The sequence below is a fragment of the Mercenaria mercenaria genome, chromosome 2 (genome assembly GCF_021730395.1).
Source record: "Mercenaria mercenaria strain notata chromosome 2, MADL_Memer_1, whole genome shotgun sequence".
In the NCBI taxonomy this organism is placed as follows: Eukaryota; Metazoa; Mollusca; class Bivalvia; order Venerida; family Veneridae; genus Mercenaria; species Mercenaria mercenaria.
Window position 1 is genome coordinate 84752388 of NC_069362.1, and position 17321 is coordinate 84769708.

Below are 17321 nucleotides of genomic sequence, written 5' to 3' on the forward strand. Positions count from 1 at the left end.
GGACAGGTAATATTATAAAAAAAGAAATTAAGAACTTTTAATATAATTTACAACTTTTAAATAAAAAGAACAAGAACGGTCTCAAAATTGGTAGTCTAACGTACGCCCTGACCACTCGGGTATGGCCACTGCTGCTAAACATTTGATTGATCTACGGTATCGTAGGTAAATACCCGTCTATTTTGGTTCCCATTTTTAATCGATAATTTAATGCCGCAGTATAGTGAATTGGTCGATTTTTCTGACTTTCTTTGTTTTATTTTATTACTCTCGGAATGTTTTTACTGTATCGCCTTCAAATGTGAGCATCAATTGACTGATGTATACCTTCAAGGGGCCTCAATTTCTGCGCATGCGCATTGTAACTGGAATTCCCCTGCAGTTGACAATCGCTTGTGTAAACAATTACATCGAAGTAAGTTAAAACAACCGGGATATTCAAATAATAAATAAGTTAGTAATGCTAGGTTTCCGCTGATATGTAAAGGCAACAAAGGTCTAGATGATATGATATTGTTACCCAGATGCTTTACGACGGCATAAAGTCTATACAACACGAAATGTAAAAGGTCCGGAAAACTACTTGGGTCCGGAAACTACTGGGAAACCAGTAAATGTGAAATTGTTCGGGATTTTTTCCCTGTTTTCCGTCATTATTTACTTGCTCGTATTCAGATGACTTATACTAGTAAACTAAAAATTGTAAAGATGAGCGAAAGAGATACACCTTATTTTTATATTTAAATTGCATCTCGGTCAATCAGTAAGTCGATATTGTATAATGTGGGGAAAATATTGCAACATTTAATACAGAACAGAACCTGAGAAAATAACATGAGTACAATGCAAGAAAAAATAAACATTTACATGAAATGCTGATCTAAGCATTTTATGTAATATGTAATAACAACATATAGCTAAGTAGCCATCAGTCAAAAAGTCTTTAACGAGCTATTTACAATAAATTACGTCACTTAGGGCAGGATGTTTGCGGTTTCAGTTTTTATCTGTTATGCAAATTAAAGCGGTAAAATGTTGACATTTACAAAAGCATTCAGGCTCGAGTTGTTCTTGAAGGTGTGTGTGTTCTTTTTTTTTTTGGGTGGGGGGGGGGGGGGGGGGGGGGGCACTTTTGGTATTTTTAATGATTATATTATGAACGTTTGCTCTTCCGCTCTCTGTGGTATAAACAATACTAAACGAAGATACGCGAGCGAAACGAGCTGAAAATTTCATGTTTAGCTTTTACTTGCATAGGATTATCCGTCAACTTGAATAGAGATAATGCTGCTTGAACAGAACTCATTTTGTTTAATAATAAAAATATAATAATAACTTTATTTAATATAATAACTTTGTTCCATACACCATACATTCACTTTAATATTTATAATGTTCGTTGTGTAACGAACAGAACATCTTCAATACGCATAGGAATGTCGCATCCTGTTGTATTAAGAATAATTATAAATGATGTGCGAGCGAAGCGATCAAGAAAGGTTTCATGCCTTTAGTTTTGATTGCATAGATTGGCAGACACCACCCCACCCCACCCCGCTCTCCCCAACCACACGGCGCACACACATTTAATCCGCTAGTGTGCAACATTGTACTCCTTTGAAAGTAAATTTATATCACTTCATACGAAATGTTCAACGTTTAAATTTTGAATGATTTAAAAGACGGAAACTGTCATAGCATTTGACAACTAATAGCCCCTGCATAATTCTTGTCATTTATAGGGTCTTAAACATCTAACTTGTTTAAATCTTGCCGTCTATTGAATTGATTAAAAAATTGATTTTGCAGGTAATTTATAATATAAAAGTTTACTTCATTATTTGCAAAAATGCTTGTTTTGCAGTTTCTATAATATTGTATATTTAGCATAACAGGTGGAATCGGAAAAGTTTGCCTTTTTATACTTGTCTATATCACGTGCATTCCTGTATAAAAACCCTCTCAGACCTCCTGATATCCAATGTTTAGTTCTGATTTGTAGAGCTTCCGAAATCCCCTTCTGTATTTTCCCAGCCCCTTTCACTGCAGAGAATAATATATACAAATACTTTTTTTATTTCAGAAGACACAAAAGCGCCATTTATTAGTGATGGGCAAATCGGTTAGATTTGCCAACCGATTAATCGGCATAATCAGACAAGCCAACCGATTCGATTAATCGGATATAATCGGATAATCGGTTACTCTAGTTGCATATCTATAAGTTCACCTCACAGTATATGTTTTATGTCATTAATTAAGAAATGAACCACACAGACATCAAATATCCTATTTCTATTGTATCCCTTCATAAACATAAGTAAGTTAACAGCATAAAAGTAAAATATTTGTGAAGATAGTAAACTTCAAATCAGGTACGTGTCTCAATTTCACCAGAGACTCTTATCCACTGATATATCGTGTTATTAAATTAAAGTCATACGGGGCAAAAAAAGTATTAACAATTTATTAATTCTTAAAACGACTGGAATGGTTTCAATCCCACAAAATCAAAAATTGAAAATACCTTTGCTAATATGCTTGCGTAAGTCTAACAGCATGCTATGCATACTGCCATACTAATGTCAAGAGTTTAGATTGATGCTTTTCCCAGCTTAATTTTGTAAAAGCCATATATCTTCCAAAATCGGGGTGATCACAGATGAACTCAATTTCTTTCGAGACTTTGGAGGAAGCCATTTTTACGTAGAGTAGTTTCCCTTGGCGTATTTGCCCCAAAGAACAGTAAGTACCAGAAAGAAAAAGGTCAGAAACAACTAAATTATCCATTTGGAGTGCAAAGTAATTAATCGGTCAGGGAAAAGTAAAGTCGGCGATCGCGCTCATGAATGCAACGCCGACGATTATTCGATTGTCGCCGATTGTCGGCCCATCACTACCTGACGGCACCCACGCCACCACCACAAAAGCAGTCACTTGACCAAAGCATCGCCGGGCAAATCAAACTCAACAGCATCAAGACTTTCCACTGACATAACAGCAATCCTCCCATATAGGATAGTAAAAGAAAGTAAATCTGTAAGGTTAAGAGGGACTAATTGTCTGATAAGCAAAGACAAAGTAAAATAAAATTATCATAAAACTTTTAGTATCTTTTATTCGGTCTACATGTACTTATTAGGGTCATCCGTTACTGCTGACACAATACATTGTCTTCACATTGTTTAAAATAAAGAAACGGATAAATTTCTTTCTGCGTACATGACAAGTGACGTGTCAAAGAACCATGTTATTTATAATTATTGCCATGTACATAAATTCGACTTTTTTAATATAAGAGTAATAATTATGTGTTAAGCAAATTTAAAATACTGAATATATTAGACGTCTTATTTGCATTTTCTTCGTACAAGAAAAGGGTGCATAATCTGACAATCAGTCTGTTTAGATCAAATAGTTTTCACATCAATATCGTTATTCTCATTCTACAATTTAATGCCTTAAAATAAGATAAAATGACTTATTTAAACTAAAATAATCATGTAATAACCATATACACTTATAATAACAACATAAAGCTTATCGTAAACACGATTATGATTAAAAAGAAATAAAAAAACATTATATTTCTATAAGGAAGTAGTCATGAATCAAAAAGTCTTTAACGAGATGTACAATAAATTACATCACTTAGCACAGGATGTTTGCGGTTTCAGTTTTTATCGGATTTTCAAGTTAAGGAGGTAAATCTTTATCATCTGGATGGGTTGTTCGTTTTATTTAGATATTGAAAAACGGGCGGATTGTGCATGGGCGTGCACTTTTGGTATTTAAAACGGGTGAATTTTGTATGGTATATAATGAGCGTTTGACCTTCCGCTGTCTGTGGTATAGATAATGCTTAACGAAGATATGCGAGCGAAACGAACTGAAAATTTCATGTTTTAGCTTTTATTTGCATAGGATTATCCATCCACTAGAATAAGGATTATGCTGTTTGAACAAAACGCATTTTGTTTATTACTATTATTATTAATAATAATAACTTTATTTAATATAATAACTTTGTTGCATACACTGTTACCCAGTAGGGTTGTAATGTAATTATGATTTGCGAGCGAAGCCACAAAAGAAAAATTTAAGCTTCCAATTTCATTTTAATATCACCACTGTGATTAAGAAATAATTTATAGCAAAAGAGTGTTTTAACACTATTTATGCACGATGGGCTGCGCCCTCGTGAAATTATTTGTACGACGTATCACCGCCCGCGTGTATAAATATTGTTAAAACACGCTTTTGCTATAAATTATTTCAATTCTAATATGCCCTTAATTTTAAACAGTAGATAAAATAGTGTAGCGCTCTTTCTTGGTCGCAACAAAAACTTTGACGTCACCGCACGTTAACGTGACGTCATTCTAGCGTAAGTGTGTTTTAACAGAGACAGGCATATTAGAATATTGGTTATACCGGCTGATGACGTGCGAGAGAAGCAAGAAGAACACGTATTATGCTGTTCAGTTCCACTTTAATTCTAGTGGAACGAGCAAAACATCTCCAATATGCGTAGGAATATCACATCCTGTTGTATTAAGAATAATTATTAATGATGTGCGAGCGAAGCGATCAAGAAAGGTTTCATGCCTAATCTTTGAATTGCATAGATAAAATATCCAACCCCTCTCCCCAAACCACACACACGCACATTTAATCCGCTAGTGTGAAACACTGTACTCCTTCGAAGGTAAATTTATATCATTTCATATTCAACGTTTAAAGATGGAAACTGTCGGATCACTTGGCCTGTTTTCATGTCATGTTAGTTTTTGCATGCAAAATATATTCTCGATGTAAAATTTTAAAAATACTGGAGGACTAATAGCTTCCACACAATTCTTGTCATTTATAGGGTCTTAAACATTTAACTTACTTAAACCTTGCCGTCTATTTCATTTATCAAAATTCTGACGTGATTAATTTGATTTTGTAGGTAATTATAAAAAAAAGTAAAAGTTCTACTTCATTATTTGCAACAAAATGCTTGTTTTGCAGTTTTATGGCTTTCCCTGTTTGATATTTGTCATTGTTTGTTTTTTGTATATTCAGCATAACAAGTGGATTTGGAAAAGTATGCCTTCTTATACTAAATCACGTGTTTTTATGAAGAAAAAACCTCTCAGACCTTCTGATATCCAATGTTAAGTTCTGATTAGAAGCGCTCCCCGAATCCCCTTCTCCAGTCACTGCAGAGAATAATATATGAAAATTCTACATGCACATTTGAAGTACAAGGTCGCTTTTCAGTTTGTTTCGTACTTTATAATTCTTTTATGTATTCTGTATCAAATATTATTGAAAAACAGCCATGTCTTCATTTCAGTCATAAGTCTTTAAAAACTGGAGAAATAAAGCAATGGCCATGAACCATCCTTAATTCGATTACCAAAGTATTAGATTTTTTTTTCAAATGACTTATCGGACACTCCTTCTAAAGATGCTTACTTATCACTGTTAGTAACGCATGTGTCACAGTTTCATGATCATGTGTATTGATCAAAGAATTGATTAATAAAACCTTGAAAATATTTCACCTTAGTAACACGGCGTATATAAGGCCATATTGTATTGTAAATAAATGAAATCGGTAGGCAAATATTAAGTAATTCGTGTAATGTTGTTTACTTTTTCTTAATTTACTTGATCTCGCACAGACTTTAACATTTATATATACTCATCCAAGCTGTTCTTCCCACAGCAATAATGATGATTCTAATTCTGTAGTTAAAAACTGGCCCTAATCCGAGTACAAAAGTACAAAAAATACAAAATGGCGACGGGATATTTTAAACTGTCTTTTTTTAAAATATGAAGGTAAGGATTATGTTTTGATGCTGTACAAATCATTGTTCCAGTTTTTCTATATTTTTGCAAGTATAGAAATGGAGCCGCATATTTTTCAATGCCTCATGTCTACAACCACGCTCTATATTTTCTATGTCAACGCATTCAGCTGACTTATTCCTCACAAATTCGTTTTTCTGCAGCTTTTTATTATTTTGATATCTGCCATTTTTCACTTTGGTAACTGCTTATTCTCCATAACAAAAAGTGTAATTTGTAACAGCTGTTTTCTTTACGTTTCTTACTGAAAACCACCTGCTCTCTAAATACTTGCGGTAGAATGTAAAGCATAGAATTACTGACTGCAGCATACCGTTTTCTCATCTATGTCCGGCCATTCAAACGGCTGGTTTAAAATATTCTCAGTGAATTCTCCAAAATAATATATTTTGCAATCGTGAAATCCTCTGTACATAAATTCTGTGATTCAAATCCTTCACTCTTGAATTACTGTATAAAATGAAGTCAAATGCTTGGGGCCCCTACCTGTGAATCTTGGTAAAACTGTGATGATAGGTAAGTGACCAAGACTCTTTTGTAATTATAACGGACCTTTCCCAACATGTATAAGTGTATATACTTTCTAAATATAGTAGAAAAGACTTTTAGTGGATTCAGTGAAAAATATTTTAAAGCGTTATAGTATACGTCACATTAATAACTGTAAAGAACGATAAATATATGAGCCGCGCCATGAGAAAACCAACATAGTGGCTTTGCGACCAGCATGGATCCAGACCAGACTGCGCTGGTCAGGATCCATGCTTTTCGCTTTCAAAGCCTTTAGCAATTAGAGAAACCGGCTGGTCTGGATCCATGCTGGTCGCAAAGCCACTGTGTTGGTTTTCTCATGGCGCGGCTCATATATTGAAATGCAAACGTAAATGTAATGCAACTGAAAAATTGTATAGGAATGCAGTCATATTCAAAGCGAATCTAAATCAAACCAAGACACAACAAAACACTCATGTCAAAATAGGACAAAAAGACCATTCAGGACAAACGGTAGCTAATGAAGCTGACAGGTTTAATTCGTGACTTTCTGATCAAAATTACTCCAAATAATCATAAATCTTCTGTATAAAAGAACAACTAGTTATATATACACAGTATGATAATTCAAAGATTTGTAGGACAGTTATATTAAGACTATCAATATCAAATCTGCGTGAAGGTTGGACCTAACTCAGACAATGTACTTGACAAAAGGTGCAGTCGTTCTTTAAGTCTTTATTTAAATAAATGTTAATTATTATCACATATTGAATCAGACGTATATATTAAAGTTTAAGTTGGCGAGAGGTTCGACATTGATTATTGGATAAGAGAACGACATTGAACATTTTAAGCGTGAAGTTGACAAGAAGTTAAGCATTCGACATTAGACATTCGAATCAAAAACAACACTGGACATTATAATCCAAAAAGACATTAGACATCCGATTTCAGAACGACATTGAACATTTGAACACAGAACGACGTTGGACATTCGAATCCAAAACAACATTGGACATTAGATTTCAAAACGACTTTTGACATTCGATTTCAGAACGACATTGGACATTCGATACCAGAACGATATTGGAAATTCGATTACAGAACGTCATTGGGCATTCGATACCAGAACGACATTGGACATTTCGAACACATAACGACATTGGACTTTCGAATCCAAATCAACATTGGACATTCGATTTAACAACGACATTGGACATTCGATTTCAGAACGACATTGGACATTCGATTTCAGAACGACATTGGACATTCGAACACAGAACGATATTGGACTTTCGAATCCAAATCAACATTGGAAATTCGATTTAAGAATGACATTGGACATTCGATTTCAGAACGACATTGGACATTCGATACCAGAACGACATTGGACATTCGATTTCAGAACGACATTGGACATTCGATTTCAGAACGCCATTGGTCATTCGATTCCAGAACGAAATTAGACATTCGAATCGAAATCAACATTGGACATTCGAACCCAGAACGACATTGAACATTCGATTTCAGAACGGCATTGGACATTCGATTTCAAAACGACATTGAACATTCGAAACCAGAACGACACTGGATATTCGATTTCAGAACGACATTGGACTTCCGATACCAGAACGACATAGGACATTCGAATCCAAATCAACATAGGACATTCTATTTCAGAACGACATTGGATATTCGATTTCAAAACGACATTCGACAATCGAACCCAGAACGACATTGGACATTCGAACCCAGAACGACACTGGACATTCGATTTCAGAACGACATTGGACATTCGATTCCAGAATGACATTGGACATTTGATACCAGAACGACATTGGACATTCGAACCCAGAACTACATTGGACATTCGATTTCAGAACGACATTGGATATTCGATTCCTGAACGACATTAGACATTCGATACCAGAACGACATTGGACATTCGATACCAGAACGACATTGGACATTCGAACACAGAACGACATTGGACATTCGATTTCAGAACTGCATTGGACATTCGAACACAGAACGACATTGGACTTTCGAATCCAAATCAACATAAGACATTCTATTTCAGAACGACATTGGACATTCGATTTTAGAACGACATTGGATATTCGATTCCAGAACGACATTAGACATTCGATACCAGAACGACATTGGACATTCGATACCAGAACGACATTGGACATTCGATTTCAGAACGACATTGAACATTCGATTCCTGAACGACATTGGACATTAGATACCAGAACGACATTGGACATTCGATTTCAGAACGACATTGGACATTCGAACACAGAACGACATAGGAGATTTGAATCCAAATCAACTTTGGTCATTGGATTTCAGAACGAAATTGGACATTGGTTTTCAGAACGACATTGGACATTCGATACAGGAATGACATTGGACATGTCGTTCTGAAATCGAAGGTCCAATATCGTTTTGTATTCGAATATCCAATGTCGTTCTGTGTTCAAATGTTTAATGTCGTTCTGGTATCGAATGTCCAATGTCGTTTTTGATTCGAATGTCCAATGTCGGTCTGAAATCGATTGTCCAGTGTCGTTCTGCGTTCGAATGTCCAATGTCGTTTTTGATTAGAATGACCAATTTCGTTCTGGTATCGAATGTCAAATATCGTGTTTTCTTTTTGGTTTGATTTAACGTCGCACCGACACAATTTTAGGTCGTATGGCGACTTTCCAGCTTTGATGGTGGAGGAAGACCCCAGGTGCCCCTCCGTGCATTATTTCATCACGAGCGGGCACCTGGGTATAACCACCGACCTTCCGTAATCCAGCTGGATGGCTTCCTCACATGAAGAGTTCAACGCCCCGAGTGAGGCTCGAACCCCATATCGATGAGGGGTAAGTGATTTGAAGTCAGCGAACTTAACCACTCGGCCACAGAGGCCCCTTAAATGGGTTCGAATGTTCAATATCGTTCTGGGTTCGAATGTCCAATGTCGTTCTGAAATCGAATGTCCAAGGTTGTTTTTGATTCGACTGTCCAATGTCGTTCTGGTTTCGAATGTCCAATGTCGTTCTGGGTTCGAATGTCCAATGTCGTTTTTGATCCGAATGTCCAATTTCGTTCTAGTATCGAATGTCCAATGTCGTTCTGGGTTCGAATGTCCAATGTTATTCTGAAATTAAATGTCCAATGTCGTTTTTGATTCAAATGTCCGGTGTCTTTTTTGATTAGAATGTCCAATTTTGTTCTGAAATCGAAAGTCCAATGTCGTTCTGTGTTCGAATGTTCAATGTCGTTCTGAAATCGAATGTCCAATGTCGTTCTGAAATCGAATGTCCAATGTCGTTCTGAAATAATATGTCCAATGTCGTTCTGGTACCGAATGTCCAATGTCGTTCTGGGTTCGAATGTCCAATGTCGTTCTGAACTCGAATGTCCCATGTCGTTCTGAAATTAAATGTCCAATGTCGTTTTTGATTCAAATGTCCAGTGTCGTTTTTGATTAGAATGTCCAATTTTGTTCTGAAATCGAAAGTCCAATGTCTTTCTGTGTTCGAATGTTCAATGTCGTTCTGAAATCGAATGTCCAATGTCGTTCTGAAATAATATGTCCAATGTCGTTCTGGTATCGAATGTCCAATGTTGATCTTTATTCGAATGTCAAATGTCGTTCTGTCTTCGAATGTCCAATTTCGTTCTGAAATCGAATGTCCAATGTCGTTCTTGGTCCGAATGTCCCATGTGTTCTGGTATCGAATGTCCAATGTCGTTCAGAAATCGAATGTCCAACGTCGTTCTGGTACCAAATGACCAATGTCGTTCTGAAATCGGATGTCCAATGTCGTTCTGGTATCGAATGTCCAATGTCGTTCTGGGTTCGAATGTCCAATGTCGTTCTGGTATCGAATGTCCAATGTCGTTCTGAAATCGAATGTTCCAATGTCGTTCTAGTATCGAATGTCCAATGTCGTTCTGAAATCGAATGTCCAATGTCGTTCTAAAATCGAATGTCCAATGTTGTTTTGGATTCGAATGTCCAATGTCGTTCTGTGTTCGAATGTTCAATGTCGTTCCGAAATCGAATGCCCAGTGTCGTTTTTCATTCGAATGTCCAATGGGTTTTTTTATTTGAATTTCCACTGTCATTCTTAATTCGAACGTTCAATGTCTATTGTTTCACTTATTGCCAACTTCACGCTTTAAATGTTCAATGTCGTTCTCTTGTCCGATGTTGAATGTCGACTGTCGAACTTCTCGCCAACTTCACACTATTAAAGTAAGTTTGATAAAGTCGAAATATTTTTGTTACCTAAAATATTGTTAACATGTGAGATCATCAAACGGAAGTTGTTTTCATATTCTAGATTATTTTTTCCCGCCTTCTCTACCGCAGCAATAATGTTGAAGATTAGCCGGATCAACATAACATTATTACATCAGCAAAATTTACCCTAAAAACGAAAAGTCATCTCTGTAATATATTACACGTATTCCGAAAATATAAAAGTTTGGGATACATGTATTTCCACTTCAACATTTCCACCTACAGAAAGGCACTCCGTTTTTATGCGCGACAAATTAACTTGCGCTCTACCTAAAAAAAACAAGAGGGAATAGGCGCCTTATACCGCTCACCTAACCTACCTCAGAGAGAATCTGACTAGGTTTCATGTAGATCAAGTGTGACCAGTTTCTTTCTATAATTTGAACTTTGAACCTTTTCAACTTCAGATGAGCTAGTTTCAAAACTGACCAAAATGTTATTAAGCATCCTGACTATGTTTCACGTATAATAGTAGCCCAAAACAATATAGGTTATGTCTAAACAAGGCTCCGCAGTTCAACACCATCGCGTTTGAATGACCTTATATATATCTATTTATCTACACCTCTGGTACCACTTTTAATTCTGTAGTCATGCAAATGAACACGAATGTTGCTTCTTCGTAATGTAGAAAACGTCTCACTATCATCTTCCTTATTTTTTTTTTTTTTTTTTTGGTTGTTGTTCTTTTCTCCATTTGTAAATGACGTTGTAATTTGCTCCTGTGAAAGAAAAATTTGGTAAAATTTATATCATATGTGACATATCATTTAAATCAAAACGACAGTTCATTACTCTGATACCAGTGGACACGACGACCGACAAGAATGCCCTTGAAGGCCTACAGACTGCCTATTGTGTCAGGTGGTTCTACTGGTTGAATGCCAAGGGAAAACAGAAGTATTTATGAACAATGGTTCGACAAAATGACTGTGGAATCTCTGTCCATAGCCATATCCATCAAGTGTCATTCCTTTCTGTTTTTAGTTTCGTAACCCTGAAAAATATAAAAATATACTATTTTGAAACAAAAATATAATCCGAATCAGTCTTTTTTGGCAATTATAATATTTTTCGTTCATTATCCTTTGCCAAGAAACCGCATTATAAAACATAAATGAAGGAAACTACCACTTACTTTGTCAAGTGTTTTATTAATCTGGGTCAGGCTGACACTCAACCACTCATTTTTTGATATTTGTCACAACTTTTCAATGAAATAAAGCCGTTGCGTTTCAGTGTGCATAACAACTGAAAGACACCGTTTATATACTCGTAAATTGTTGAGAAAAAAAAACATGTAGACGAATAAGCTAATATGTAACATAATTTGAATACTATATTCTCAAGTAAGATATAAGAGTTTTACCTTAATTGCTTGTGACATGTTTTAAGCTGCCAAGACAGTGGCTTTGAATAGGAGCATCAAAAAAGACTAAATTAATTAATGAAATTGAGAGCTCTCATCCAGGCATGTAACGTAGTAGAAAAATGTGTTTTAACAGGCATTTAAAACATTCGGTGTATTAGCATCTCATTGGGGGAATGATTTCCATATTGTCAAACATCATGATTTGAATATGAAACATTTGCCGTTTTATATAAAATGGAGAATGACATTGTAGAGCCTTATGTAGGTGTACGTCAGAACTTTGTACAGTACTATGTATCTAATATATTTAAGTGTTACGAGAGTGATTGAACAACGGGACCACAAGAAGTTCAAGTGTTCCGGAAGACTTGTTACTCCTTTCAAAATGATGCAAATTCAGAAAATGCTAAAATTAGAAAGCTACTAAGCTTATACTTTCAATATAATAATTTTCAAATAAAACTTTGATTAAGAGAATAAAGAACATACTGATAGATCTAAAGATAACAGCCGGTGAAAAACAGGAAACATAAAAAAGATTAAACATTTGTTACGGTGATCTTATTAATGACAAACATATTTGCTGTAACCTTGTTCCGATTACAGCTAGACTTGCAAAATATTATATTTTCTGCAACCTTGTTCATCACATTTCCTGTCTTGATGGATTTGTCAGTATAATTTGGTGTTATTCTGACAAGGCAAAACGGAATTTTAAGGGAATTTTGTATGTGCATGGGACAAAGACAAACTTATTGCTCTAGCAACTAAAGATGGGAAACATTTGAAAGAATACAGTGACGAACAGATGAGATATCCATGGTCGGTTTGTGCACATAAAGGCAAACTGTTTGTATCTCAATACATGTCAGACTTAAACAGCGAGTCATGCAGGGAAGTTGTGGTTATGAAAATCTGAAATAAAGACAAAACTTGGGACAGTATTAACTTTTTCACATTATGTTATACCATACAACATGTAAAAGTCCTGTACAGTAATGTTAATAATTAATCACAGATGAAATCTAGCCCGCCCGCTTAGCTCAATGGGGAGGATCGCGGAGTCGTGAGTTCGAGCCCTGGGTGAGGCGTATGTTCTCCGTGATGATTTAATAAAATACATTGTGTCTGAAATCATTCGTCCTCCACCTCTGATTCATGTGGGGAAGTTGGCAGTTACTTGCGGAGAACAGGTTTGTACGGTTAACTGCCCGCCGTTACATAACTGAAATACTGTTGAAAAACGGCGTTAAACCCAAAACAAATAAACAAATGAAACTCTCTTACAGGATGTTTGCGGTTTCAGATTTTATTTTGTAAATCAACTTTGTACAAATTTAAGGCAGTTTACCAAAGCTTGATAAAAGATTATATAAATTATTCTCCACCTGTCTCCAGCTATAAATTCTATTTCTTAAAAACATCGCATTACTTTAAAAAAAAAAAGAAGCAGTATCTGCATTTGTTTATAAAATTTTGATGTATTTACCAGAATTCAGGTCACGCAGAAAAAAGATAAGCTAATCATTAACGTTTTATTATATTTAAAAAAGGTTTTGTACTTTCTTTAATAAAAGACTTGATGTCTTTAATTGCTTTATCTTGAGTTTCTTTTTTTTTTTTTTAGCTCAGGGTGAGCTATTGTGATCGCTCACCGTCCAGCGTCCGTTCGTCCACACTTACATTTAAACAACATCTCCTCCTAAACCACCAAGCCAATTTTGATGAAACTTCACAGGGATGATCATTTGATGGTCTTCTTTAGAAATTGTTCAAAGAATTGAATTCCATACAGAACTCTGGTTGCCATAACAACCGAAAGGAAACCGAAAAGTTCAAAAACCTTCTTGTCCAAAACCACAAGGCCTAGGGCTTTGATATTTGGTATGTAGCATCATCTAGTGGGCCTCTACCAAGATTGTTCAAATTATCCCCTAGGGTCAAATATGGCCCCATCCCGGGGGTAACATGGTTTATATAGACTTATATAGGGAAACACTTTGGAAATCTTCTTGTCAAAAAGGGCCTAGGGCTTTGATATTTGGTATGTAGCATCATATAGTGGGCTTCTACCAAGATTGTTCAAATGGTCCCCCTAGGGTGAAATATGGCCCCGCCCAGACCGGGGGGGGGGGGGGGAAGGTTCACATGGTTTATACAGATTTGTACAGGAAATCTTTTTAAAAATCCACAAGACTTAAGCTTTTGATATTTGGTATGTAGCATTGCCTTGTAGTTCTCTACCAAGATTGTTCAAATTATTACCCTGGGGTGAAAAGAGACCCTGCCACGGGGGTCCTTAGTTTACATAGACATGTATAGGAAAAAACTTTAAAAATCTTCTTGTCTGAAATTGCAAGGCATAGGCTTTTGATATTTGGTATGTTGCATTGCCTAGTGGTCCTCTACCAATATTATTCAAATTATGCCCCCGAGTTGAAAAGAGGCCCCACCCAGGGGGGTCCCAAGTTTTACATAGACTTAAATAGTAAAATAAAAAAAAATCTTCTTGCCTGAAACTGCAAGGCCTATGCTTTTGATATTTGGTATGTTGCATTGCCTAGTGGTCTACTACCAAACTTGTTCAAATTATGCCCCTGGGGTGCAAGAGGCCCTGCCCTTGGGATCCCAAGTTTTACATAGACTTATTTAAGAAAAACTTTAAAAATCTTCTTGTCTGAAAGTTCAAGGCCTATGCCTTTGATATTTTGTATGTTTCATTGCCTAGTTGATCTCTAACAATATTGTTCGAATTATGCCCCTGGGGTGAAAAGAGGCCCCGCCCCAGGAGTCACTTGATATATGAGTTATATAGGAAAAATACTTCAAAAATTATTAGAGTATATTTCCTAGACTGTTTATTTATATTTACCGGATGACCCCAAGTGATAAGGGGTCACCCGACTGTGACCTTGACCTACTGACCTACTTTCTTGTTTTTTAAGATACAGCCTTGAAATTTGGAGGGCATGTACAGTTTTGCACACCAATTTTAAAACTGACTTTCAGTGACCATGAATATGACCTACATTCTTGTTTTTCATGCTTTAGCAAAGAAATTTGTTCAAGCAAGCAACTTAACTCAGGTGAGCGATATAGGGCCATCATGGCCCTCTTGTTGTATTTAACTGAAGTTTGTAACTATAAATTAATTAAGACGTCACTTTCCCTTGCATTCAGTGTAAAGTTGGTGATGGTGATGAGTTTCGCCGTGTCGATGTATTTATTTGTCTATTCAGTCATAAATATTTCGTTGATTTAATACTTAAATTGGCTCAATCTCAAATATACTTTATGCACTGGTTAAAGTCTAATGTTGAAATAAAACTTTGGCCTCGACCATATGTATTCAAAATGCTCGTCGAACACTCCCATAGATATTTTTTAATATTTCTGAAAGCATAAAATCGCTTTATGTCACAATAAATCATGTGAAATTCTTCGGGATTGTTTTCCCTGTTTTCCTTCCCTATTTACTTGCTACTGTTCAGATGACTAATATTAGTGGAGTGATTGCTTTCAACTAAATATTGGAAAGATGAGCGGATGAGATTCACGTTAGATTATTCCTTTGTTTAAATTGCATCACAGTCATGTCAAACTTTAAGTTGATATTGTATCATGTGGGGAAAATATTTAGAACAGAACAGAACAGAACATACGAGTAAATAAGGCAAGAAACAATACACATTCACTTGACATGCTGATTTAATCATGTAGACATACATGTATGTATGAAATGTATGTAATAACAATATATAGCTTATGATAAACATTATTATGGTTAAAAATAAATAAATAAACCCATTATACATCTATTATGAAGTAGTCATGAATAAAAAAAGTCTTACACAAAAGATTACAATAAATTGATTCACTTACTGCTTAGCACAGGATGTTTGCGGTTTCAGTTTTTATTGGTTATGCAAATTAAGGCGATAAAATGTTGACATTTACAAAAGCATAAATGATAAAGTCTTTACCATCTGGCTCAAACACGGGCGGATCAAGGATTTTGAGTTGTGTGTGTGCGGGTAGGGTCGTGCTCTTTTGGTACTTTTAAAGGTTATTTTTGCATGATATATAATGAGCGTATTCTATGTTCACTCTCTGTGGTATAAATAAAATTAAATGAAGAGATGCGAGCGAAACGAGCTGAAAATGTTTTTTTTAGCTTTCATTTGCATAAGAATATCCATCCACTTGAATAATGATTATGCTGCTTGAACAGAACGTATTTTGTTTAATAATAATAATAATTAATAATAATAATAATGATAATGACTTTATTTAATATATTAACTTTGTTGCATACATTGTTACACAATGTGGTTGTAATGTAATTATGATTTGCGAGCGGAGCCGTTTTAAGCTTCCAAGCAGGGGCGTAGGAATATCGCATCCCGCTGTATTAGGAACAATTGTTAATGATGTGCGAGCGAAGCGATCAAGAAGAGTTTACATGCCTTTTACATAGAAAAAGGTACCGTTGACAGATTGACAGATTTTGTATGACACACCGCCACCGCCACCCCCAGCCCTATCCCCAGGACCACACACACGCGTATTTAATTCGCTAGTGTGATTCATTGTACTGCTTTGAAAGTAAATTTATATTACTTCATTTCAAATGTTCATCGTTTAAATTTGAAATGGTTTTAAAGATGGAAACTGTCATAACATTTTGGCCTGTTATCATGTCATGTTGATGTAAAAATTAAAAAATACTTGAGGACTTATAACTTCCGCATAGTTCTTGTTATTTATAGGGTCTAAAACATTTAACTTGCTTAAGGTTAGAGACCACCAATTGTTTTCCCATAGACTTACATTGTAACATTATGGCGTGTACGGCCTTCCATACATCGAACCATGTATATCTAATTACAAGTTTTTCAAGAACTATCTTAGTTCTACCGAAATATCGGACGAAAAACATATGAATAGTGATACTTTATTTAAGTAATTTTCGTGTGAATGAGATGACCCCCCTGTTTACATCATTGACATTGCGGGAGAAATTCGTTTAATAAAACTTTTTTTCAATACACATAAAATGTAGCAAATTTTGTCAAAATGTATAATAAAATACTGTAAATGCAGTGAAAAAATATCAATTTTGAAAAAATAATCACTTCCTGGGTTTGTTTACATGACTGACGAATCAGAACGCACAGATGTTACCTTATTCCCAGGTATACACTTACTTCATTCCCAGTAAGTTCCCTGTACCTTTTTGAATTGGTGGTCTCTGACCTTAAGGTAGTTCTGCACGTTTGATAA